The sequence below is a fragment of the Plectropomus leopardus genome, chromosome 23 (genome assembly GCF_026936395.1).
Source record: "Plectropomus leopardus strain MGB_pleo_1.0 chromosome 23, ASM2693639v1, whole genome shotgun sequence".
Taxonomy (NCBI): Eukaryota; Metazoa; Chordata; class Actinopteri; order Perciformes; family Serranidae; genus Plectropomus; species Plectropomus leopardus.
This window is the reverse complement of record NC_142198.1, coordinates 861,920-888,722: the sequence shown is the minus strand read 5'-3', so window position 1 is coordinate 888,722 and position 26,803 is coordinate 861,920. Positions and strand designations below refer to the sequence as shown.

The following is a 26,803-nucleotide window of genomic DNA, read 5'->3' as shown; positions in this document are numbered from 1 at the left end:
ATAGCCTAGTTCTCAAGTTGTAGCACTGTGGTGTTATTGTCAAAGTCCTAACATAAATAATTGGTATTACGGAACGTTTCTATTTTCACTGTAGCAAAGGGCACGAGGATTTCTGGGGTGCAAAAAACACAGACAGCACTTTATTGACAAAATTTTGTCCTCTGCTTGTGTTGCATGGATGTGTTTAGAGAACTGGATAGAGCATTGGATACAGGGCGCTGTTCTTTGAAATGTGAGTTGGTCAGGGGCGCATGAAGTCAGAGTGGTTAAACTGCTGCATATAAAAGTACCCAGATGATGCAGGGATGACTGGTACTACTCCTGCACTATGCGGGCCCATGGAGCAGGCGCACCAGAGACTTTTGATGCCCAAGCACTGCAGTGCATAATGGCTAACTTTTGTTAGCCAAATATCTAACTTCCAGTCTAGTGCTCTGCTTATTGATTGAGGCTAAATTTATTTAATCCTGGGGTGCAGTAGCTCACCTGATAGAGCGTCCACCCCATGTAAAAAGGCTATGTCCTTGCCGCAGCGGCCACAGGTTTGATTCTAGCCCACAGCCCTTTGCTGCATGTCCTCCAGTCTCTCCCCCTGTCAGGATACACCTGTGCTATCAAATAAAGGCAATAAAAAGCCCCCAAAACTCTTAAAAAAATAAATAAATAAAATTTAAAAAATAAATAAATATATATATATATATATATATATATATATATATATATATTCAATCACACAGTTCTACTAGACTTTCCAAATGTTCTCGGACCCAATGGATCAAATCCTGATAGTGTCGCTGGTTGTGAAGCTTAAAAAAAACAATCAACTGATTTACTGACATCTCTTTTCACCCTTTAAGTCAGTGGGAAAAAGGATTTTTGGGCCCCAGAGCATCATGTGATGGTGCAATTACAGTTTAGCCACAACAAAAATTGGCTTTACCAGCTCTCTATTTTGTAAAGTGTTTCACTGAGGGAGGAGCCCAAGCGCCCTCACACACACACACACACACACACACACACACACACACACACACACACACACACACACACACACATCAAGGATGGTTGTCATGATTCCTGCATTCTCCTCCTCCCCCTCCCTGCCAGTAACTTTCCACTCACCTTCCTCTGACCTGCTCTACCTGCTAGCCCCGCCCACTGCTGCAGCCTGCTCTCCCCACAGCTGCCGCTCATCAGCACTCTACCCGGTATTTAAGACACTCCAGCCCACACACTCATTGCCAGATCGTCCTCTGCAGCATGCATGTCTTTCCAGCACTCTCCAAACAGATCATCAAGTTTGTTTTTGTGTACCTTGACGACATCTTGATCTTCTCTCAATCCTGGCAAGACCATGTTCATCATGTCCAGACAGTCCTGCAACGCCTGCTACAGAATTCATTGTTCGTCAAGGCGGAGAAATGTGACTTCCACGCCGCCTCCGTCTCCTTCCTGGGCTACATCATTGGGCACAACCGGATGGAGATGGACCCCGCCAAAGTCTCTGCCGTCTCCGCCTGGCCTGTTCCTGACTCACGAAAACAACTCCAGCGCTTCCTGGGCTTTGCGAATTTCTACCGGAGATTCATCCGGGGCTACAGCACTGTGGCAGCGCCTCTCTCTGCACTCACCTCACCCAAGATCCCGTTTCGCTGGTCCCCGGCCGCTAACGAAGCTTTCCTGCATCTGAAAAAACGCTTCAGCTCGGCACCTATCCTCCTCATCCCTGACCCCGAGAAGCAGTTCGTGGTGGAAGTCGACGCCTCAGACGTTGGTGTGGGGGCCGTCCTTTCTCAACGCTCGGCCGACGACGGGAAGTTGCATCCCTGTGCCTTCTTCTCAAGACGTCTATCCCCGGCTGAGCGGAACTATGACATCGGGAACCAGGAGCTGCTGGCGGTGAAGCTGGCCCTGGAGGAGTGGCGCCACTGGCTGGAGGGTACCCAGGTTCTGTTCTTGGTTTGGACTGACCACAAGAACCTGGAATACATCAAGTCGGCCAAGAGACTGAATTCCCGCCAGGTCCGGTGGGCCCTGTTCTTTGCCCGGTTCCTCTTCACGCTCTCCTACAGACCTGGTTCCCGGAACGTCAAACCGGATGCGCTGTCCCGGCAGTTCCTGGTGGGGGAGGATGAGGAGGTTTCCCGTTCCGACAGCATTCTCCCTGCTTCCCGTCTCCTGGCCGCTCTCACCTGGGAGTTGGAGGAGCGGATCAAGACAGCACTGGAAGAACAACCGGGTCCCAGCTCCTGTCCACAGAACCGGCTGTTTGTGCCACAGGAATTCAGGTCTGAGGTTCTGCAGTGGGCCCACACATCCCGTCTGACCTGTCACCCAGGGGTCGCTCGGACTAGGGAGGTCCTGCAGCGACGCTTTTGGTGGGCTACTCTGGATCAAGACACCAAGAACTTTGTAAATGCCTGCCCGGTCTGCAACCAGAGCAAAACGCCTCGCCAAGCTCCTGCAGGCCTCCTGAAACCTCTCCCGGTCCCTCATCGCCCCTGGTCCCATCTCTCCTTGGACTTTGTCACCGGTCTGCCACTGTCAGACGGCAACACTGCAATCTTGACGGTGGTGGACCGGTTTAGCAAGATGGCTCACTTCATCGCTCTGCCCAAGCTCCCCTCCGCTAAAGAGACTGCAGAATTGATGCTGCTCCACGTCTTCCGTCTGCATGGCCTGCCTACTGACGTGGTGTTGGATCGAGGGCCTCAGTTTACGTCTGCATTCTGGAAGGAGTTCTGCCGCCTACTGGGGGCGTCCACCAGCCTGTCATCCGGATACCACCCCCAGTCCAACGGCCAGACAGAGCGAATGAACCAGCATATGGAGACCACTCTTCGCTGCAGGGCATCCAACCAACCCACTTCCTGGTCCTCCCAGCTCCTTTGGGTGGAATACGCCCACAACTCGTTGGTCAGTTCTGCCACCGGACTCACACCATTCCAGTGTGCTTATGGCTTCCAGCCTCCCCTGTTCCCGGCCCAAGAAATTGAGACTGCTTACCCGTCAGTGGATAACTTCATCTGCCGCTGTTGCCGAACCTGGTCCCAAGCCCGGTCTGCACTCCTGAAAACCGCCGCCCGTTACACCTCCTCTGCCAACCGTCGCCGCTCCCAGGCACCTCCATATCAGGTGGGACAGAAAGTATGGCTCTCCACCAAAGATCTTCCCCTGAGGGTGGAGTCCCGGAAGCTGGCTCCCAAGTTTGTTGGTCCCTTCCTGGTCGAGAAGGTGGTGAATGAGGTCGCGGTCCGTCTCAAGCTGCCCCGCTCCATGCGCATTCACCCGACCTTCCACGTCTCCAAGCTCAAGCCTGTCAGGGAGAGCGCTCTGCAGCCCGCCGCCCGGCCTCCTCCTCCTCGTCTCATCGATGGCGCCCCTAGCATTCACCGTTCGGCGCCTTCTTCGCTCTCGTCGCCGGGGACGTGGCCTGCAATACCTGGTGGACTGGGAGGGATACGGCCTGGAGGAGCGGTCCTGGGTCCCGGCTCGGCAGATCCTGGACGACCAGCTGATTGAAGACTTCCACCGTCGCCATCCTGATCAGCCCTCCCGTGCCGCTCCTGGAGGTGGGTCTTCTGTCTCTTCTCCTCCTCCTTCTCCAGTTCCCGGTCCATCTGGTTTGGGGTCCTGCACGAGGGGTCCCGACTCGCCGATGAGGGTTGTTCCGTCCTCGGACGATGACGACGACGACGACGGCGGCGGCGACGTTGTTTCCATGGGGTCCGAGGAGTTCTAGCCCTCCTCCTGGCCCCTCCGCCCGCCCGGTTTCGGTGTCCTTGGTTTGGGACGTCATGGGCCGTCCCTTGAGGGGGGGGGTCTGTCATGATTCCTGCATTCTCCTCCTCCCCCTCCCTGCCAGTAACTTTCCACTCACCTTCCTCTGACCTGCTCTACCTGCTAGCCCCGCCCACTGCTGCAGCCTGCTCTCCACACAGCTGCAGCTCATCAGCAATCTACCCGGTATTTAAGACACTCCAGCCCACACACTCATTGCCAGATCGTCCTCTGCAGCATGCATGTCTTTCCAGCACTCTCCAAACAGATCATCCGTTGCCGACTCTGCCTGTCCCCGACCTGCTCTCCTCGCCTGACTCCTCGTGAACCTACCTGCCTTCTGTCCCCGACCACGTGCTCAGTTTCGGCATTCCGGAAATCTGACGGATTCCCTGGTAAAGACCTCTCTGCTCTGCTTCGACGATTCTCCTGCCTGATCCCTGCTGGTACTGTTGTTTCCGTGGACGGACTTCCCGGTAATCAACCCTGCCTGCCCTCGACCACCTCTCCACTCGATCCCCGACAACGCCACACACGTGTTGTCGGCTCACGGAGCTACGGGGTTTCCTCGTCACCAGCCACAGTGGGTACAAGCTTCGTGTCTTCGCTTCGTGTGATTCCCAGAGACATAGCTAGGGCTCACAGCTCGAAGAACGAACTCTCAGTCTGTATCCTGTTTTCCATTCGTGTTGGTTTTAATAAAAGTTATTACCAACTGCCAGTGAAGTGTACTGTACTGCATCTGGGTCCTCCATACACCCGTTACAATGGTTATTTAAAGCCAGTAAATATAATCAGCCCAGTGCTAGATAAAGTGGGGGGAAAAATCCATCCATTCATCCAATGTGTCCCTTATGATTCTGAAATCCCACTAATTTGTGAGGGAAATGACTTTATTCTTTGATGTTGGTTTGCTGGACAAAAACTCCTGACAATGAAGGTCACTGATAAACCCCGCAGATATGTAGAAGAGGCCCTCTGAGATGCTAAGTCATCGACAAAAGTGAGGTAGTCAGCACTAGCAGCTAAATCCAGAGCAGACTGATTATGAAGCTCAGATGCAAAGGCCTTGATTAAAAAAAAGTATGTTTTAAGGTGTTTTGTTTAATAATTATATTGAAGCACTTAGATAAAAATACTGCACTGGTGTGTTATATGACATACACCGATCGACAGGTATATGGTGACATACATAAAGTATTGGGGGATGCATTATAATATCAGAACGTCGTATCAGCAGATATTGGCTTTTGGAACCGACATTCTGATTTCTGATTGTTTTTGTTTTTTTGTTGTTTGTTTGTTTTCATAGTTATTGTTAAAGTGAACATGTACAAAACATTAACTCCAACTTAAAGTATTTTTTTTTATTTTGCACAGTGAATTGATATTACATATACTGTAGTGGAAAGCATTGTATTTCATGTCTCCATCTGCTAGTGGGCCATCTTCATAAGAGTATGCAGAACATGATTTTAATTCCACAACAGAAGAGACCTGATGATCAGTAACATTAGGTGGGGAAAAACTGGATATATATTGATATCTGTATCTGTTATCTGCCAAATGAGTTGTTACATAACAGCATATCGGATATCGGCAAAATCCGAAAAACTCTTTGTTTTCAGGACTGCCCCTCCTCTGACCAACTTTTCACACTGCAGAGATTTCTATATTATATTATCATACTTTCTAGCGAAATGTCAAAATTGAATAAGCTGGGGTGCTGATGGCTGAGTGGATAAAGCAGGAGCCCCATGAATGAAGGCACTCAAGGCCCTTTGCTGCATGTCATCCCCACTCTCTCTCCCCCTTTCACACTATTGATCTGTCCTGTCTAATAAAAAGGCTAAAATGCCAAAAAAAATAATCTTAAATAAAAAAAAATGGATAAGCAAGAGATAAGCTGATATTTAAAAAATTAAAGCAGATTTCATGGGGCAGATTTCATAGCTTCTTTTTTCCCTCACCATCCCCATCGTCTTCCTTTTGTTCATCTCCTCCCTTTGTCTGCCCCACCCTCCAGCTCAGTGTTCATCCACTCAAACTGACTCTCCACTTTCCTTTTGTCTCTGTTTTCCTCTCCCCCCTCTCCTTCATACTGTATTTGTTTCCCTCTGTGGCTCCCTTTAGGCCAAAATTCCCCACCTGCTGTCTGTCTCCAGTCAATATCCTCCCCCTCTCTCGCTCTCACTCTCTTTCTCTCTTTTTCTTCGTCTCTCTGTTTTGTCTCTGTTTCTCTCTGTTTCCCACTCTCTCATTGTGTGCAAACCTCTCTCTACTGTCACAGGCCCAGGTGTTTGCCTGCAGGTGACGACACTGCCTGTATAGTCAGAAGTCATGAAGGAGGAGAACTCATTTGGGTAGTTGGTTGTGGTGTGCGTATGTGAGTGTGTGTGTCTGATTTACATTGGCACATGCACTTATACCTATTGGTGTTTTTATGTGACTTACTTGTGTTGTCATTCGTTACACTAAAGATGTTTTGGTAGATAGCAAACGTTAGATGTTACTTACCAGTCTAAAGAAACGTTGTGAGTTCAGCATCAAGTAGTAACTTTTGTTACTCTCCAAGAGCTGTCTCCAGCATTGGAAGCCACACCAATATTTACTTACTATGTCGCTTCTTTTCTTTGCCGAGGATTGTTGCTTCTTTTGGTTAGCTGCTAGTGATGGGGAGAACGCTCGTTTTCCTGGAGCTTCTGCCATCGTTGTATTTCTTACACACTTATTCACTGAGACTGTAACTTCAATCATTGACTCTGGTGTTGTGCCAGGACTGCTTCCCTGTCGATATGTGTTACCACTCCATCTAAACTTGACCCAGACTCTTAGCCCTAACTTTGACCACCAAAGGGGATGCTATGCATTAACAGGGAGGAGGCAGTATTTGACAGGGGGACACATTTTGTCACAACACTGGCTCAACTTGTTCATCCTCTCCTGCAGCACACTAGAGGCTACAGTGAGTCACTATCGCCCCTCAGGCCAGGAGGTATTATTACAGATTGGGAGGGCCTGTCTCTGGCTGTTTAGCAGAGAGATCTCTGCAGTACAATACATAGGCATGTTGGACATAACGTTAAATGTGTGACTTCTCCCACTGTTGATAGGGTTAGTTAATTTTTTGAATGTTTTTAACTAAAATTATGTCCAGATCTTACATAATGCACCTTTAAATAAACAGATCCCATATTATATGTGTCTATCATTAGCTAGCCAGTAAATTTCATCCTAATTATCATGGCACATGATATGGGACACATGCTATGACATTCTGATGTCAGCATGACTGGATAATGAAAATGAAAAGTATTAACGTGTATTACACAAAACTAACTTAACTCATATAAATGTGCACTCAGAGCACATTGTAACAATCCACCATGGACTCTGCACTTCCTGTTTTATTTTGTTAACTTTGGATTTTCCTTGTTTTTCTTAGTTTTAACAGACAAAGGTTTCATCATGCTGTGCACTGAGGGAAGTCATCATATTCTTGCTGCATCTTGTCTGTTCCTGCCACACAGCTGCTTCTTCAGCTGTGATGAAATAACTGCGCAGAGTTCACAGACGATCTGACATCAGAGGTCAAACATAATGATGAAGTCTGCTTCTAAATTTCAGTTACATAGCTGAGTAAGTCTTGGCCTGATACGGTCCCTGTGAACAGACAGGCTGTATGTGAATGCTGTGTCTGGATTTCTCTCTTTTTGCCTGTCAGAGCTTGTAAGGAGACAGACGAAATGCATGATTGCAATGCCTGTGTTACCAAGCCGAGGTTCTGAACTTCAAGTCGGGACACGGCTGGCATCTGCAGTGCACAGCTAATATGTTTGGATAGTTTAGCGTCTGTCAATACAAGTTCAGCAAACCATCAGTTCCTTTCTTTAGCTCACACTCTGCCCTCTCTCAGGGAGTATCAAACTTCAGTTTTTATTTATTTACTCTGACGAGGCATAAATCAGACACACTCTACACCCAGATAAAAAGGGAAAGGAGAGTTCATTTAAGTTAGAAAGTAAGTTGAGGATCTAGTAAATCATTTCAGTTTACAAAGGAAAAGCTTGCATTGGACTTTCAGTTTGAGGAGACTCTTCCTTATTACCCTTCACTGTAAGCTAATTTATACTAGTTGAGTCGCTGATATCCCACTGTATTATTCATTCATACCATTGTCAGTATCCCCTTTTTCCACAGAGATGGGGCTATAAGTTTACAAGGTCCCGTCTTTGTGCCATTTTTGTGGGGTTTTTTTACACAGAACCAAACAACAGCGATATCAAGCTCCTCCAGTATGTGATTTTAGACAGCATGCCGGCATCGCAAAACACAGCAGTTTCGACATAAACTGACTTGTCTGACATACAAGATTTATGCTGGCAGCATTTACTATACAATAACAATAACCAGTAACCTGTCAGTAGCAATCATTTAGCATTTCAGTTATATGGCGGCTAATCTTGACCTCTACTGGAGAGTAATTGTAGTATTTGTATTTGTCATTTTTAAAATACTTTTAAAGAACCCAAACAAGCTCAACCAAGCCCATATTAATACACATAACATAGAGTGTGTGTACAGACACAAACACATCCCTAGGCCCTACACCTAACACCACATATACCCCTCAGGAGATGAAAACATGATATAACAGGAACCTAAAAGCTGTTATGTATGACTGGAGTGTGTTGGCACTGGCTGCTTGTTGTGATCCTCCACTTCTTCAACAAGACACACAGAGCAGAAATCATTAGACAGATGAGGACTCGTGCTCTAAGGTAACATGGTGGTGCAGAGTGATTGTGTATGTTCTTGTAACTGTACAGAGATCGGATGCTTCTCAATGTACCTCGCAGAAGGTTGAAGAAAATGTTGTGACATTCCGCCTGTTCTCTCTCTGCAAGATAGTCTCAGAAGTGTGTATATGTTTTACAGTCGATTATTTTAGTTTTTCATTTGCCTGAAATGAGGATACGACTGTCTTTGGTATTCTAAATGGCTAAAAAAACATTAAGCAATATTTTTTATGTAGAATTCCTAAAAAGATTCAGTGATATGGCCTACACTCTAGGAAAAACATTTTAAGTGCTCTGGAGAACTTTTTTAGACCTTTTCTTGTTGTCTAAAGTTCTTTGGAGAACTGAATGCAAAACAATTTGTTCTTAAAGTCACACCTCAGCACTTCAGCACTTTGAAGAACACTTTGATGTTTAACAAGGTGTTTTTAAAGACATCTTCTTAAAGCTGATGATTGTAGTATCATGGTTGTTTATGTGCTGTTTCATTTCAGTTAATAGCAGGAATTTATCTAAAGCACCAAAGTGCTTTAGAAAACCTCTAGACAAAAGGTTCTTTGTTGAACCTAAAAAGAAGAACGTTTTAAGGTTCCACAATGAACCTAAACAGCTTAAAAAAAATGGGTTAATGGTTCTAACTTGAACCTTTATTTTAAGAGTGTACAGGCAGTAAATTATTATCACCACACAAGAAGGATATACAACTACGGTAATATATTAATATATTTATTTATGTCATAATTGTACATGTACATACACACACACACATGCACAAACAACAACAACATCAACACTAACTCACTGGAAAAGATAGATAGATAGATAGATAGATAGATAGATAGACAGATAGACAGATAGACAGATAGATAGATAGATAGATAGATAGATAGATAGATAGACAGATAGACAGATAGATAGCTAGATAGATAGATAGATAGATAGAAGTGAGAGTAGAAGTGTGTGTAAAGGCCGATCATGTCAAGAGATGTAACAGATGAATCCCCTGTGATGTGAGTCACTGTCTGAGGGGGTATGAGCTGCTTGCTTAGGTGTTCACAGGTTCACAGGGGAGTCTTTGTCTCACTCTTCCTCTGTCTTTCTCATCCACTCTATAAAATATGTCTGTCCATCGTCCCTACAGACGGTTTCTAAAAATTCACACTAAATAGCAGGGAGCACTCAGGCACAAACTGAACCCCACAGTCTGTCGTTTAACTGCAGCAACAGAAATAACTTGTTATAGTTACACAGCAGCAGCAGTTGCTGATACACAGTGTCACCTCTTATCGCCATGTGTTCTCCTCTCTTTATCTCTCCTGCATTCTGTTCTCACAGGGAGATACAACACTATAAAGTCATGATTAGAGACAGAATTATCCAAAATCTGGGCTAAAACACACACTCACACACATGCTCACACACACGCACACTCACACGCACACTCATACACACACCACAAACCTGACCACTAAGCCTCTCCCACATGTAAGCGATTGGGAGTAAGGGATGAGGAGATGGAGATAGAGAGATGAGAGAGCAATGGATGGCCTCAGCCACATCCAAGGAAAAGCAGAGAGAGAAAATTGGTGTGGCTTGGGTTTCATCCAAAGTAGATAGATTTAAAGAAAAGCGGATGGGTTTTTTTCTTTACTTATCTTGAAGGAGCAGTGTGATGCCAGCAGTTAGGGTGGTGTTCACCAGCTCCTGCTCAAAGCGGCTGTGCTGAATGATTCACACATGCTCAGTAAGGATAGGAATTGATACAGTTTTGTTGATACAGATGCCATTGTCAACTGTGCCCGTTCAACTTGACTACATGTACATCAACTCAACTTCTTTTTTTCCATTTAAAGGCTTTATTGGCATGAGAGCTTTAAAAAACAATTTTACCAAAGCATCAAAGTCTAACTCGACCAATATTTGGATTATATACAAATCAAACAAGCCAAAACACACATTAAGTAATAGGTAATAGGTAATAGGTATAATTAAAAAAGCAAATGTAGCCGCAAGCAGCAATTAGTAGTTATAAACAAAGTGGGGGAAAGTAACTTCAACTAGTTCAATTCTGGATGAGAAAGTGACATTAATCACATACTTCTCCCAACAATCACACTTTCAAACTTATGCAATTTGAGCAGCATCCATTGGATTCTAAGGAAACTTGACAGGTCTGTTTGAACATCTTTACACGTCTCCAGTGAGTTTCTTCAGGATTGGTTGAAGTGATCTTGAGTTATGAGCTAAAATATTATAGGCCACGCCCACTTGTACCAATAAATATGACACTATACTTTCCCCTAGAGCATGATGGTTTTTTAGGAACAAATAATAATAACAAACCGGCACAAACTCGATCAGGTAGGAGCCTTTCCAGCTTTAACCCTTATAATGAACATTTTACATGGACCAAGTTAACAGGCATCATGTGAAAAACTGATAATTAAAGGGTTAAAATTCTGATAATGAATGAATATACAATCTGACTAACTGATGTTGGTTGAAAGATTTAACTAGTTACATGATTTATATATATTATTTTTGTAGCAGTTTTTGCCTCTAAAGTAAGTGAGGAATAAAGTAAGTAATTAGGGCCCCAGCACCGACTGGTGCGAGGACCCTATTGAAATTGAAGGAATTCTTCTCTTTGAATTGCTTTTTTCAGGGCTTTAACATACTCAAAAACGCACCAAAATTTGCAAAATGCCTCAAGAGCGCCCCCTAGAAGACTTCAACAAAGGAGTCCGGTATGTATCATGTAGAGATACAAAAATTGGGAGGTGTCTGAAGCATCACATGACAAATAATTTTTTTCTGATTGAGCTTCTCCTACAGCTTTTGCTGGATTGACATCAAAATTTGTAAATCCTATCTTCAGGTGGGGGCGACCCTAGTTTGTGAATCATTTGAGTTTTCGTTTAATAGTGTGGACTTTATTAGGTCATGAAGTTATGTTTCGCCACCAAACAGGAAGTAGTTTTTAACCCCGTTGTACATGATCCAATCTGCATCAAACTTCACATGCTTGATGAGAGTCCCGCCTTGAACACATCTACATGATCATTTTAAGCTATAGTGAGAGTGCCACCTATTGGCACAGGAAAGTTTTAAAGTTTTAAACTAAGAGGTCCAGCTCCTAGCAGGTTGATTTGATTGATCTCAAAATTGTGTCAAAAAGTCTTTAAGAAGTTGATGCTTAAAAATGAATCATGTGAGTTAAATGGTGTTCCTGTGATGCCACGGCAAATTTTGATGCTGCAACATTACATAAAAAAGTGCCATAACTTGACCCCAGATGGTCAGATCTTAACCAAATTTCACTCATTTGTTGAGAGTCTGGGCCTGAAGACATCTGCAGTACAATTTTGAATCAAAATCATAGCGCCACCTAGTGGTAACAGGAAGTAACTTTTTTTACACTTCGATTTTTCCCCTGTAGCAGGATAACCCCAACAACCTCAAATTCACTTTGTATATTGCAAAGACCTTCATGATACACAGATATCAAAAGAATTTTCATCATTGCCATGGTAACGCATTAATCGCCATAAAACAGGAAGCACTTTTGAGGGCCATGGCATGCACCAAAACTCAAGTGTGGCAAAAGAGACATCAGAAGTCTTTAATTGTGATATCTGCTATGATTTTTTTGCATTGATGTGCTAGAATGTGCTCTGTAGCACCCCATACAAAATTTCAATGAAGCAGCCCCAGCGGACTGTTTCACTTAGAGCTACGGAACTTGGGAGGCATGTGTAGATGTAACGAAGTTAAAAATGCACTTCATTCTCAATATATATTTTCAATCTATATTTGAAAATTTTTAATTATTTTATTTAAACATTTTATTGGGTGTTTGTGAATTTTATCTCAATTAGTTGTTTTTATTTGTTGTTATTGTAATTTTCCTGTAGAAACTGCCTCTTTTTGCCCTTCATGGCTCCTGTACCTCCTGAGCTTCCGTAGCTCCTCCTCTCTGCCCTCACAATGCTGCTTCGCATTGATGAGGGTAAGTTGTGTGAGAAAATGCTCCGACATTATTTTGCTATTTACATGTTAAAATGAGCTATATAATCCGTAACCCTTGGTGTGTGGTGTTAACAGTTGTTAATATAATGATATACAGCCGATTTGTACTGTTCAGAACAGTTTTATTAGCAGTTTGCACGATGTTTTCATGTAACCGTTATTGCCATTATAGTAACCGTTGCAATACTGTGTACCGCCAGAAGTCACATCCTAATGTAGAGCAGGAGATTTTCCACCTTATTCATTGTTAAAAATTTGTTGTTTAGGAGCTGAGGTGCAGACAGATCAACAGAGGGCAAATTGTGTGTTTTGTGTCTTCTGCAGATATGTTTTTGTTTGATTTATGTTGTATTTTCTGTTGTTTCTGTTTAGTCCCCCCCTTCATCTGTGCATTTTTACCTTGTCCACCAGGTGTCACTGTTTGTTTCATGAATATACTCTTAAATGTTTTTGGGTGATTTGTTAAAATAATTAATTAGAAAATTCATGGTTTTCAGTCATATTTGGCCTGGCTTTGCAAATAATTTAATAAGCAATTTGTATATTATATTAATTACATATTTATATGTAATTTTATTGCATATGTATATATCGTTAATAGACAAAGACAATGCTGCTTCGCATTGATGAGGGAGCTGAGGTGCAGACAGATCAACAGAGGGCAAATTGTGTGTTTTGTGTCTTCTGCAGACCAAATTAAATTCTGGAAACCAGTCCCTGTGTCAGCCTTCATATGTGCCTTAGCCACGTCTGTTACATAACACCCCAAGACCTCCAAAAAAGCCTCTTGGAGCCATGCACTAAACCCAACAGAAAGTCCGCCATTTTAAATTTTGAATTCATATTTTTTTGTAATTTTAACCTTTGTATCTTAACCTACTTCTCCTACAGATTTCATCTGACAGCAGTATTTCCTAAAGTTGGTGATGTTAAATTGAGAGCCATTTTAGATTTCATCAAAAGCTGTTGCTGTTCTGACAATCTTCACCATAAAACAGTAAGTTGTGTTTGAGGGGCTAAGGATGCTTAAAAGCTCACGAAACTTGGCATACACATCAAAAGTCCTGAAATGTGATATTTGATATGATCTTTTTTGTTTTGATGTGCCAAAATGTAGCACCCCCTACTAATTTTCAACGAAGCAGCCCCCACGGACTGTTTAACCTAGAGCTATGAATCTTGGGAGGCATGTGTAACACACCAAGACCTACAGAAAAGCCTCTTGGAGCCATGCCCTAAACCCAAAAGAAAGTCAAACAATTTTAAATTTTAGTGCAATTTCTTTCTCTTTCTAGTAGAGCCAGACCGATTGTTTAATTTACTAATTATTTTTTTAAATTTATTTAGATCATCAGGGTAAAAGGAGAAATATTCTGTAATTTTTTTCCCATGCTTGTTGCTGTCAGTAACCGCAGATCAGCGCTGTAAGTGGCAGATCACAACACACACACACACACACACACACACACACACACACACACACCTGCTAAAGTGTCTTAGCACATCTCCACCCGCAGCACTACATGGAGGCAACACTAATTCACTACTATGTGCAGTGTTCCCCTTTCTCAGAGAGACATGGTCGCATCACTTGACGTCCTGCCAGTAGCCTCGACATGCGCGAGGTGCGAGGGCCCATCCATCGCTGCTTACAGCTTTAATTTGGATTTTTTTTTCTTAATCTGACACTGCAGGAACAAAAAAGCATCACTATTAAAGCTGTTGCTACCCAACAGTGCCTACCCATTCAGCAAAAATAACAAAAATTGCCAAAATATCCTAATAAACTAACTAACAAACTGACTGACTGATTAACTAATGTTAAGTAAGCAACTAACCAGCAAACTAACAAACCAACCAGCTCTTCAGTCACCCCAACCAATAAAATTAATTTCATCAAAGTGGACTACATTATTTTAGAGATTTGTATCTGCTGAGTCAATGTCGGAAACAAAGTGCAAAATCTGCTCACGTGTGATGTGTCGCTCCACTAGGCTACATTGCTACGTTGCTATAATTTATTTATTTATTTTTTTTTTCTTTAATTTAATTTGACACACAACTCTACGACAAAGAAGCACTTATAAAAATTGGGAAAAGTTGTGTGGGTTTGGACTGAATGCAGCAGACCGCTAGAGGATCTCCAGCATCCGCATATGCTGAGCGGCCAGTCAGACCAGAGGGGAGAAATGAAACCGAAAGTGCCGGACGGAGAGAGGGAGGAAAGCCTGCAACAGGGTGAGGCTAACCCGACTGGGACGAAGAGCTGTTCCTCTACCAAGCCTTCTTTTGGCTAATGTCTGGTCGCAGGAGAATAGAGATGTGATTGAGGCTCACTTAACAACAGGAGATCAGGTAATGCTTTGTGCATATCATCACAGAGACATGGTTAGCCCCTACTATCCCGGATCAAGCTGTTGCAATGGATGGGCAGACCTTGTTCAGAGCCAACAGGACACAAGATGCAAGATGATCATGCTAATTCAAAAAAATGCACTGCAGGAATTTAAACTTTGTTTTAAAAAATGCCTAATGAATCCTCCTTGTACCTTGCACATCTCAGCCTGAAGTCACAGTCTAAAAGGCTGATAGACGTGGAAGGTGTTAGATTTACATTGTGTCATCACATTTTTTCTGCGCTGCCTCATACACAGCTGTTATTCTCTTTGGGTGTTCAGTGTACATATCACACACGCACACACGCACACATGCACACGTGCTAATGCAAACATACACGCACACACAGACACACAGACACACAGACACAGACACACACACACATACACAAACAGAAGTTGCCTCCTAAACTGTAAAATAAAGAATGTAGATAATAAAAAGTAGAGGCATCATCTGACCCTTCAGTCACCCCTCTCCTGTCTCCTCGCAGCCACACAAATGCATCAATGTAGGTCAGACCACTGGCCTAGACTTGTTAACAGGCACACTATAAGGTCCTTGAATGCCTCACTCCAAACAACATCTGCTTCCCCTCACCCAACAGCTCCAAAGCTCCCTTTTGACTGGGAGAGGGTGTTTTAGAAATAATATTGATTTTTCAGGTGATCAGAGGCTCCAGTTGGGTGTGAGAGTAGTTTGTGTATTCCACTGCTGTTACAAAGTGAAACAAAGGCAGTTTTTTTTCACCTGGGAGCCTGGTGTTCACTTCACTTATTAATGTAGGGCCAAACTATGATGCTTGTTTCTAAAACTAATATTGTCCTGTTGTTGAACAAGGAAATAAACGTAAATACAAGGTGTTTTACCGATGTATGTTTATTTTGAATGAGATTGGATGAATCTAAAGAGGGGAAACTGTATAACTCCTGTGAAAACTGAAGTGTATTTTGAAAAGTCACAATACATATTACAGGCATAAATTGACATGCTGTCACGGAGCGTAACTAGCAGATGCTAGAGATACCGGGCATATCATATGTAGATGTAAAAGTCAAAGCAGCGATAGCTTATGACTGGGATGAGAATGTGTTGGTTTGGCACCTTGTAGGACACCTTTCACATTAGATTTAATAATTGTATTTATCATTGATCTAAAAAATATTGGCTAATTCAACTTTGAGGTACAGGCAGACTGTATATTTATCCCTAAACCACACAGATTCTAAACATACTATATAATTTGATTAGTTTTGTCCTCATATGGGGTTCCTTTGATTTTCCTTCACTTAGATCTTTTGTTCAGTGGTTTGCCTCATTGTCTTGCTCCACTGCCAGTGGGATTCTATAAGGGATATACGGCAGCTCTGCCTTGTTGTTTTAGTCTGATCACAGATAAAGGCTGTTTATTAAAAAGCCTGCAGGGTGAAGACACCAGAAGCAAGCATCACTCCCCCACACAGAAAGACTTTTAACCCTAATAACACCCAGGGAGACAAAGCAACACACAGCCAGCCCGGGACAAGACGCACACACACACGCGCACACACACACTCATACACACACACAAACACACACACACACACACACACACACACACACACACACACACACACACAAAGCTCAGCTCATACCTACTGCCTGTGCATTCCTTCACACCAGAATAGAAGTTTCTGTAAAGGCTGCAGCTACACTGACTGGATGGAATGTGATGAGGCACATTCATGCTGTGGTCAGAAACTCTTCCTGCCCACTGCTTTATGGGAATAAAAGGCCGGCCTGAATTTCTCTGGGTGTGTGTATAAAAGTGTGTGTGTGAGACGCAGGTGTTTATTGTAACTTCAGGTCTTCAGAACCTCAGATTTTCCTTTTCTCAGATTTCTCTTCTTTTATCTTTCTCTGTCCAACATTTTCTTCTTTTTTGACATTTCTACCTATGCGCACACCAACTTATTTAGGTTTGCCCTGTCCAGCTGTCCATTGGTGTGTGTGTTTGTGTGTATGTGCGTGCATGCGTGTGGTGTGTGTACATGTCTCATATCCAGTTCATACTGGAATTTCTTTTCTGTAGCTACTAGCAGTGTAGCATGTCTCTTTCTCTTGATATTCTTCCTTTTTTCTGTCATTTATTGTATTCTTCATATTTGGGGGGATGGAAACTTCATTACTTGTCTTTTGTTTTGCATGAAATTGGTGAAATATTATTAAACACTATTGAACATAATTTTCAAAACCAAAAACCAAATGTTCTACTTTAAATGAAAGCAATATAACTTTGGGTGAGGAAGAGAAGGAAGGAAAAGGGGAAATTTTCACTCAAGGCTGTTTAAACCCAATGGGTCATTGGTGACCATGAGAGGAAATGGCTTGTGACAGATTTATGTCACGTCCTGCTGCGCTGAGTCACTCATTAAATTTCACCAGCCATCTGTATGAGTCCATTCCTTGTTCTCAGCTGCTCATCCCTTATTCTCACAATGCTTTACTTCATAATTCAGTCACGACTGGCATCTGTAAAAATGCACCTTTCTTTTGTGCTGCCATGGGTGATTATGTTAAGAAAATATCTTTAAAATGGTGTTTCATTGCTTGAAGATGGCCGTTTAATAAAACAAGGCTATATGCAGTAGAAAGACACAAATACTTTTAAAATTGGCCTGAGAAAACAGAGAAAAAAAGGACGCTTTTGCTCATTCAGTTCACAGTCAACAGCTCTGGTGGACGCTCCTGCAGTCAGCATGCCAATGGCCAGCTCTTTCTCAATCCAAAGTCGTCATATACCGCTACTTTTGCAGTGCTTTTGGTGTAAGATCCCGACACCAAAAGTCACCTTTTGCGTCTGCATGATATGCTGCTGGATGTCATCAGCTGAGAATGTGGCCAAACCGAACTGTTTACAGTGTTGCCATACCCAGTGAATGGCTGGATGGTACCTGCTGTTTCATCATGATACACCGTCAGATGACGTCAGGTAGAAATGCTAGCGATAACAACATAATATAAGGAGCACAAAGGTCCCTTTATGGGGTGGTGGATGGATCCAATAAACCATGGATTTTCATGTGAGAGTCAGATGTTTCCTCCCCTTATGGATGTGGTGTTTTTTTCTGTATCTTACCATGTGCCCTTTTGTCTTAACCTAACCATCCCTGCCAGCATGAGTATTCAAAACATAACCAAGTGCAGTGTCATCCCACCATGTGCATTAGTTGAAATCAACTAATGCACATAACAGCAGACATATGTGTACAGTCAAGCAAAAACCAGGAACAAGTCGCCAAAGGGGCATTTTGAGTTATTTACAGTTTCTGAAAGTGTAGTTTCTAAGCTTTCCAATGATGTCTAACACATGGAAATCTGAAAATATTTAAAGAAGATGTGGCCATTTTAATGTAGGCACTCCTCAAACTAGTTTTGTGAGAAATCCATCCAAGTTTCTGAAAGACTCTCACCTACATGGGGAGCCAGGTAACAGTGGTTGCTCATTTGCATTACATTTACATAAATCCAACCCCCTACCGGTCTAGCTATCAGTGACATCTGGTAACCCACAGGACAGTCAATACTTTATTTATGTACCCATGGGTGTGTTATTCACACATTATTCAAGCACATTATCAGGTTGGTGTGTTATTCAAATAAATAGCAGATGCTCACAGTTTCAAAATACGTATCATTGCATTTTAAAATGACAATACTGAGCTAGCTAGCTAGATAACTTGGACATGACTGAAACTCACAGTGGATTATTAAAAGATAGCTTTAAGCATGAAAAACAGTTTGTAATCCCTGTATGTGACGTTGAATGAACTCTAACTTAACGTAGATAACTTGGACGTTAATGAAAACTCATCCCATAAGAAACTGAAAAGTATTCCTGCAGACTTAATTGCCTCTGATCAGATAACAAGTTTTGGGGTTCTTTCTTTTCATTGCAGGCTTCTTGGTGGATGTAGTCATCTCAGAAGTAACTACTGTACGCCTGTTCGCCTCAAGGTGTGCATTTATTCTCATGTCCTGCCACTCTCTTTCAGCTGCTAAAGAATTCATCTGTATGTTGTACACATATATACATGTGTGATATATATGTGTGTGTGTGTGTGTGTACCTGTGTAACCCTAATCCACCATGCACCATGAAATGCACTCTTGCATATACTTATTTGTCAAGTGTAGAGCTGTATTGTGGTATAAATTAAACCAATCTGAACTGTGTTGCTGTCTGACAGTGCTTTTCTTCTTCATTGGCATACCCACTGCAACAACACATTGAATCTATTCTCCTACTCCACTAATGTATGAGGGGTTGTGTGTCTGAAAAGAATGTATGTTCCCATACACCACCCAAATATTGTGTGAGAGGAAGACATGTTTTGAATTACTGAAATAACTCTTTAGTCAATCCCTTCATATAGCTTGTTTTTTTTCTGTAATTTAGAAGGAGAAGAGCCTTAGTGAGGTTTCAGTAATAACAAGAAGTAAAGGAGTTGAAGCTATTGATCAGATAGTGTTTCAGGGCTGAACACGCTTGGTTTTCCTAACATGAATCATGTGTCCTGATTTGGTCTTACATGGTCCCAGCTCTGTTGTGGGTTGGGTTTTTTAGCTCTCTTTCGTGTTCTTGTTGATCGCAGTAGCTGTATGGTGTCTAAGGTTAGATTTTTAGCTTTAAACTGGTGTTTCATTTTCTCAGTAATTCTTGGACGAGCAAGAAAGAAAGCTGTAGTGTGTACAAAAGAGAAGGGATGCCCAAATCTTCAAACATTAGTACTACTGCACTGAATCAGGATCTAAGGATTGCCTTGAAAATAATCTTCATTTCTGTGTGAAAAAAATTCAACCTCTGTATTGATCCTGTCTAGGGACAGTGAACATGGGCTTATAGGCTTATAGTGTTGCTCTGTGGCCTTAATTTGTATTTATTTTCTTGTTTTTGTGTGTGTGTGTGAGCAGGGTGAAAACTCAACATTTGTTTAAGTAGTTAGATCATTGGTCTCTGTAAAGGCTAATTGAAAAAGGCGGGCAGATTACACAAAACATGCAAACATTCTCTACGGGACACGAAAATAGTTTCAGCAGTCTAGCAGAAACAAACTGTAGCTCACACCAAAGATTCACCATTAGCTTCATGTTTTACTGCTGACTTGACGTCCAGCTCACCTGCCTGTCTCCGATACATGTAGCACTGTTTGTCCTGTATTGTGCCCACACAACAGACATGGCATCTTTATGTTTACCAGCTCTTTCTCATCTGCATTTCTTCAGGATCTGAGTCTTTTTTTCTCCCTGGGTGAAAGTTCAGGTTTGATTCTTTTGCTTTAAACTGCAAACTCAACTTGTGAAATAAACGCACAAAAAAAACTCTGACTCATTGTATATTTAGCCCTGTAAAGTAATAGTCTTTGTTGTGTTTAAGGGATAGGTGGATGAAGAAATTAATTTGTCTAACATGACTATATTTAAGTTGGTTACTTTTTGATTATTTACTCAGATGATTCATTACTTTTGTCGTTGGTTTTATTATAGTATCTCACAGGCATCAAAAATGGGTTCAAAGGCTAGAAGTAAATGAGGGTGCTAAACAGCTAGCCAAGCCCAGATCAAGTTTGCACTTTCAAATCAAAATTCATTGTTTTTATAAAAAAAAACTATTATTATATTTATAACATAATAATAATTATGAAACATGGAAGGATGGAGTCAGGTTGAAACACTGCCGGCAACAACATAAGGATTGCGAGGGCGTTTATGGGGTGGGCAGGAGAGGTTGAACAAACAACTGAAACAACAACAACAAACAACTGACTTTCACATGGGAGTCTGGTGTACGCATCCAGTCTGAATGTGAGGGTTTTTTTCTGCATCTTACGAGGTGCCTCCTATTCCTAAACCTAACCATCCGTGCCTGCATGTTTTTTATTGATGGTCCGCTTTGGTTGCCATGTGGTCATGTTGTTTATACATACATACATACATACATAGTTTATATGTGCAGCATAAATCCACCATGTCCAGTCGTTGACATCACATTAGTGCCATCCTGGAGAATAAACAGCTGACGAAGAAGGAAAACTAAAATGTCATATGTGGACGCAGATGACAAGGCGGCGCCATGTGACGAGTTGACGAGTATTAGAATATGTTGGATGAATAGTGAAAAGTTGATGATTAGACCCCATCATGGTGTGTATATTTAGGGGGTAGAGATGCTGTGGGTAATTTAGGAACATTTCCCCAGATGGTGGGGGTGGAGAGAGAGATGCTGACAGATGAGGATGATCGAATGAGGACCAGGACTGAGCAGCTGATGTGCTGAAGACTGGAGGTGAATGGGGAGAAGGGTCACATTTGTTTATCCTGAATTGACAGCAGCAGAGAGGAAAACAATTTGACAACAGTTAGTTAGTGACAGTTATTGCTGTGCCTACCATTATTGCTCCGCATCTCTCTCCCTCTCCCTTCCCCTCTCTCTTTCTGCTTCCTTTAAGTCATTACTGTATTTTGATTGTTATTTACAACATCTATTGCAAGTCTTTCCATTCTGGAACAGGGATCCCTCCTCAGTCACTCTTCCTGAGGTTTCTACCATTTTTTCCCCCCGTTACAGGGTTTTTTTGGGGGGAAAAATGGGCTATCATATGCTGTAAAGCCCTCTAAGGCAAACTGTGTTTTGTGATAATGGGCTTTATAAATTGAAATGCCATTTAATTATATTAAAACAAAGTGCAGGGGCCTTCTGGCATTAAATGTACACTATTGTGCTTAGAAGTGTATGTCATATTACATAAGAATAAGGCACTTGGCAATTGTAAATGCAAACAATAAAGGCTACTTTACACAAGTGGGTTCTAAACGCGACGGTAAATTTATTGATTGAAAAAACTCGACGTGTGCTCTCTGCTTGACTCATTGAAATGGCCCATCATTTCCCTGGACTTAACGAGTGACCGGCAAAAAGACGAATATTTAACATCTATTCTGTGTGATCATTGTGTAGTGACAGCATGAGCGCTGAGGGAGAGGCGACTATAAACAAACAAGGACACGTTAGCGTGTGGTGTTAAACTTATAGGCTATAATCGCCTCAGGTGTTGTTTATTGACAAACCAGGAGCCGCCCCACGGGCTGAGACACGTTAGGAGATTAATTATTCCCACAAAGTAATGATAACCATAAGTGTCTCCTATTATTATTGTGCGTCTGGCCCCAGCTCTAAAGCGGCTGGTCGTGTCAATTATAATGTAGCGGTGAGCCATCATTAAATAGCCTACCCCATGTTGAAGTTGTGAAAAGTTTAATCTCAACAGCCAAACTGCAGGTTTTCCTCCCTTATACTTGCTATAGCCTACCTATGTCATATTTTTATTTAATTAAGCAAGGGACTTCAGGTCATCTTCACTCACATCTTTTTTTTTTCTTTTTTTTTTTTTGTCGTGAGTGATGCTAGTCCTATCTTGCAAAGTCGTATGCTTGATGTGACTAGACAAATAGGTTGGTGAAATGTCGAGTCTGGGCCTGCATGTTATCACTAATATTGATCAAGGTTGTGGTATTTTTAAAATCATCCTGAAGGGCTTTGAAACTTCAACTGACACTGCCTTACCTTTTCTGCTGGATCAGCCACTGAAGCAGTCCTCTGTTTCTCCTCTGTGTCTGTGGCACTGCATGTAGAGGCTTCAGTGTTGATTGATTGGCTGTCACTGGCTCACTTGTGCCAAGTAGCCAATCAGTGAGGGATGTGCGTGGGACATTTTTACACAACCAAGAGAGTGGTGACTTCAGGCAGAGACGGCTGCATCAGAGCCGAAGGAGCGCATTTTAAAATACATTAATTAATTTTATCGGTTATCGGTGAAAAAAACGGCCGATGCCGATGATCGCAAAAATGCCGAATATTGGACGATATTATCGGCCAAGCCGATCGATCCCTAATATGTAATATTAGGGATTATTGGGATTCATGGGAGTGCACAGATCATTTGTTCATTTGTGCCACTTAAACATGTGAAGGCCAGTCAGTCATTTTCTGTAACCGCTTGTCCTGGTAAGGGTCGCGGGGGGCTGGAGCCAATCCCAGCTGTCATCGGGCGGAAGGCGGGGTCGACACATATAGACAAACAACCATACGTACTCACAGTCACAAGGGCAATTCAGAGTAACCAATTAACCTGAGCTGCATGTCTTTGGACTATGGGAGGAAGCCGGACACCCCGGAGAGAACCCACACAGACACGGGGAGAACATGCAAACTCCGCACAGAAGGGCCCCCGCCCAGACCGAACCCTGTTCCAACCAGGATTCGAACCAGGGACCCTCTTGCTGTGAGGCAACATTGCTAACCACAAAGCCACCGTGCCGCCCAACATGTGAAGGCATCTCATGTAAGTTCAGCTCCATTGGAAATGGTGGCTGAGACTGCGTGTCCTCTGTTCTCTGGAACAAAAGTACAGCCATGTGCCTTCAACTCCCAGGGTGCTTATCTTTTGCACCTTAGTGTGAGTTCCGTCCCATGGATCCATCTTGAAACATGATTGGCTTACTACTGCGACTCCCTGCAAGTCCACGAAGCTAGAAGAGATGCTTCCACTGATCTAGGTCGTGCTCCAGAACCTCTCCAGGGGAAGGTTGTGGAGGACCTGCTACCCCCTTTACCCCACTCTCAGACCTAAGCTCACAGCAGAAGCTGCAGCCTGGCCGTAGCTCTACTCTCAAGCCTACAGAGACCTTGAATAAGTTAGAAAGCCTGCAAACTAACTTCTCAACAACAAGGAGATTATAACCGAGTAAGCACCGAACTGTCAGGGCTAGTTGTAGGACCCAAAAGGAACACAGGGACCAGACAGAGTCTTTCAGAGGCTTTATTAGCACAAACGGAGCAATTCTCAGTCTCAACAATGTCAACAAGGATGAATGTCCACTTCGGTGATCCACCGAGCTGAACCTCAGAGCGGGCTGAACCAATGGCGTGGTTTGGGCAGGGAACCCACTGGAAGAGCAGAGCAGGTGAGTTGAGCAGAGCAGCCGAGTCCACTCCAACAATGGCGGATCTTGCTGGAGAGCAGGCTCGCTGAGTTCCTCCTCTTCTCGGGAAGCAGGAAGGAGGAAGGCGCAGATCAAACTCGGAGTCGTGATTCAGAAGGCAGGAGCAGGTTAGTTGGGGACAGGCAGAAATGGCAACAGGCAGGCAGGAACAGAACGCTGGATAGTCTCTCATCACAAAAAACAATCTGGCAATGAGAGTGAGACACAAGGCAGGTTATATAGCGGAAGAGGAAATGAGCAACAGGTGGAGGTGATTACCGCTGACGAGGGTGCAGCCAGGCAGAGGGAGAGAGAGAGGGAGGCACCGCAGGTGGATGAAGGAGGCTGCAGTGGAGCAGACGTGACACCGAGCTCTGTCTCTGTAAGGACACCAGGACTAGCCAGCCTCCTTGGATATCATTTTAACCTTTTGGGAATGGTGCCCAATGAAGTGATTTAATGTAAATTGTCACATTACTTAACATACAAACAAATAATTAATTTCTTATTTTTATTTTTTATAATTTATTTATATAAAAAAAATTATAATTATTTCTTTTTTAAGAAATTATTGTTTTATTAACAATTGGTGACCCTTTTCGAGGTAAAGTCCCAACAGTTGGCAACCACTGTGTGAGGTGTAATACCAACAAGTATACACACACAAATTGGGAAAAAAGTCAAATTGAAATATGCAGAAGCGATGAAGACAGAATGACGCCCAAAGTGCCTTCTATTAGTAAAATCAGGAAATATGTTTTGTACCACAGACTAAATAGGAGTTATTTGTTTCATTAGCCTTGCCTCCCTTGATTCCATCCTCCTTCATCCACCCTTCTTTCCCTCTACATTCATCCCTCACTGAGCCATGTGGCCTGTCAGAAGTCATGGTGTGTGTGTGTGTTTGTTTTTGTGTGTGGTTACGCGACATAATTTCACATCTGCTCCTGTTTGAACTGGCCACTGGATCTGTATTGTGTGCTTGTGTGTGTTTGGGTTGGTTCCATTCTGAGCATGTGGAAAAGCAGCCTGTCATAAAGACATCTGAGCGGAGGATGCTGACTTATACTATCATGTTCACATCAAGGACATAAACCAAGGAATACTTTAGAGTTTTGTGAATACAGAGCTGAAGTTGGGAAAGCTTTTTTTCTGTCTTTCGGTGCTTTAAGAGAATGTGTGGTTACTGCAGCAACTACAGCACAACTTTGTGGCAACCGAATACTTTTAAACATAGACTTCTAACAACCTGCACCTTACCCTACAAGTTGCTGCTAACAGCCTGTACTCCTCTCATCACATTATGCTGCAGAGTGGGTCACAGCTCAGAGTAGAAGGATAGTTTCCTGTATGTTTGTTTGGCCCACACTGGATAATAATCCTCGAGGGTGATGTCGCTCTAATGAAAGATTTGCTCTGCGTATTTTGATGTTTTAAACTCCAGGTGATAAGGTGTACATTCACGGGGATTCAGATAGCAGTAAAATTAACTCTGTGTGGTTGCTGTGGTTACAATGGTCACATGACAAGCAAGTTGTAGTATTGTTAATTGTTTTTCACAAGCTCATGTGAAATGTGCAGTGAAATGTAGAATGGCATACTCTTGAGGCTGTGCTAAGATGGCTAGTGTGCAATAAAGACAATGAAATATTGCAGCTGCTGCTCCTTCAGCAAGGTGGTTTTGCATTAAGTCACTTTCTTCTGTCACCATTTCATCATCCTGAGCAGGTCCCTTGCGGGGCTCAACAGAGGAATCATTGTCCTGGAAACACAGTGCCAGTTCTTTAGAGCTCACCACTTAGCTCTGCCCACCCTCTCCTTCCAATGTCAGTTTTTTTGCTAATCTTTTGTTTGTGTGTGTGTGTGTGTGTGTGTGTGTGTGTGTGTGTGTGTGTGTGTGTGTGTGTGTGTTTGTGTGTGTGTGTGTTTGTGTGTGTGTGTTCCTCTGTTCTTCATCGTCATTCTGTGTCCCCTCCAGTTTCATCATTAGGTCTGGGTGTCCAAAGCTTCAGCAATGTTTTTTCAATAGCCTTTTACTACTGTTTACTGTTTCAACCTGATGCTGACCTGCTGAATTTAATGCAGATACAACAGGTTCTGTAAAGTCAAGTCAATTTTTGTAATATATAATTATGTAAAGCTCATTATCAAAAAATCAATATTTGCCTCAGAGGGCTTTACAGCATACGACATCCCTCTGTCCTTAGACCCTCACATTGACGAAGGAAAAAGCTTGGAATGTGAACGAGCTGAAATATACACACTTTGACAGCTCCTCTGCTGCCTGAGCTTGGGATGCCCTCACCCTCTCATTATACTGTCTGTTTTCACCATCAGCTCCAACAACCTCTACAGTGATTTTTTAAAGCAGTTCAGCTCCCAACCAAGATTTAGAGAGCTCTCTTGAGTTTTTTTTTCAGTTAGGTGATGGGGGAGTTTAGGGTTAAAGGTCATTTTAAGGGTAAATAGCAGTCTTAGGTTGTAGAAAGCTGTTTTTAGGAGGGAGATGAAGCATTGTTTTTGATGCACTGAGGGCGACTGTACTTTGATGGGTTAGTTAGAGCTGCAGATTGTTTTAGTTTGGGGGGGATTTAAAGGTTTTTTGACAGTGTAGATGCCATTTTAGAGCTAATAATGAAGGAAAGGTTAGAGTTATTTGAGGGGGAGTTAAGGACTTAAGGCTTTGAAAGGCCTTAGTGTTATTTAAGGAGGACTTTTGACAGAAATGAAACCTCTGACTCAGATTACTTTTTAGAATAGTTCAAGATGTGGCGCTACTTT

General features: G+C 42.8%; 1 protein-coding gene across 1 annotated transcript in view; it reads left to right on the top strand.

Annotated features, from left to right (window-relative positions):
* Window positions 1-26,803, top strand: part of afap1 (actin filament associated protein 1) — a 122,999-nt gene that overhangs the window by 5,839 nt on the left and 90,357 nt on the right. The gene's annotated exons all lie outside the window — the stretch shown is intronic.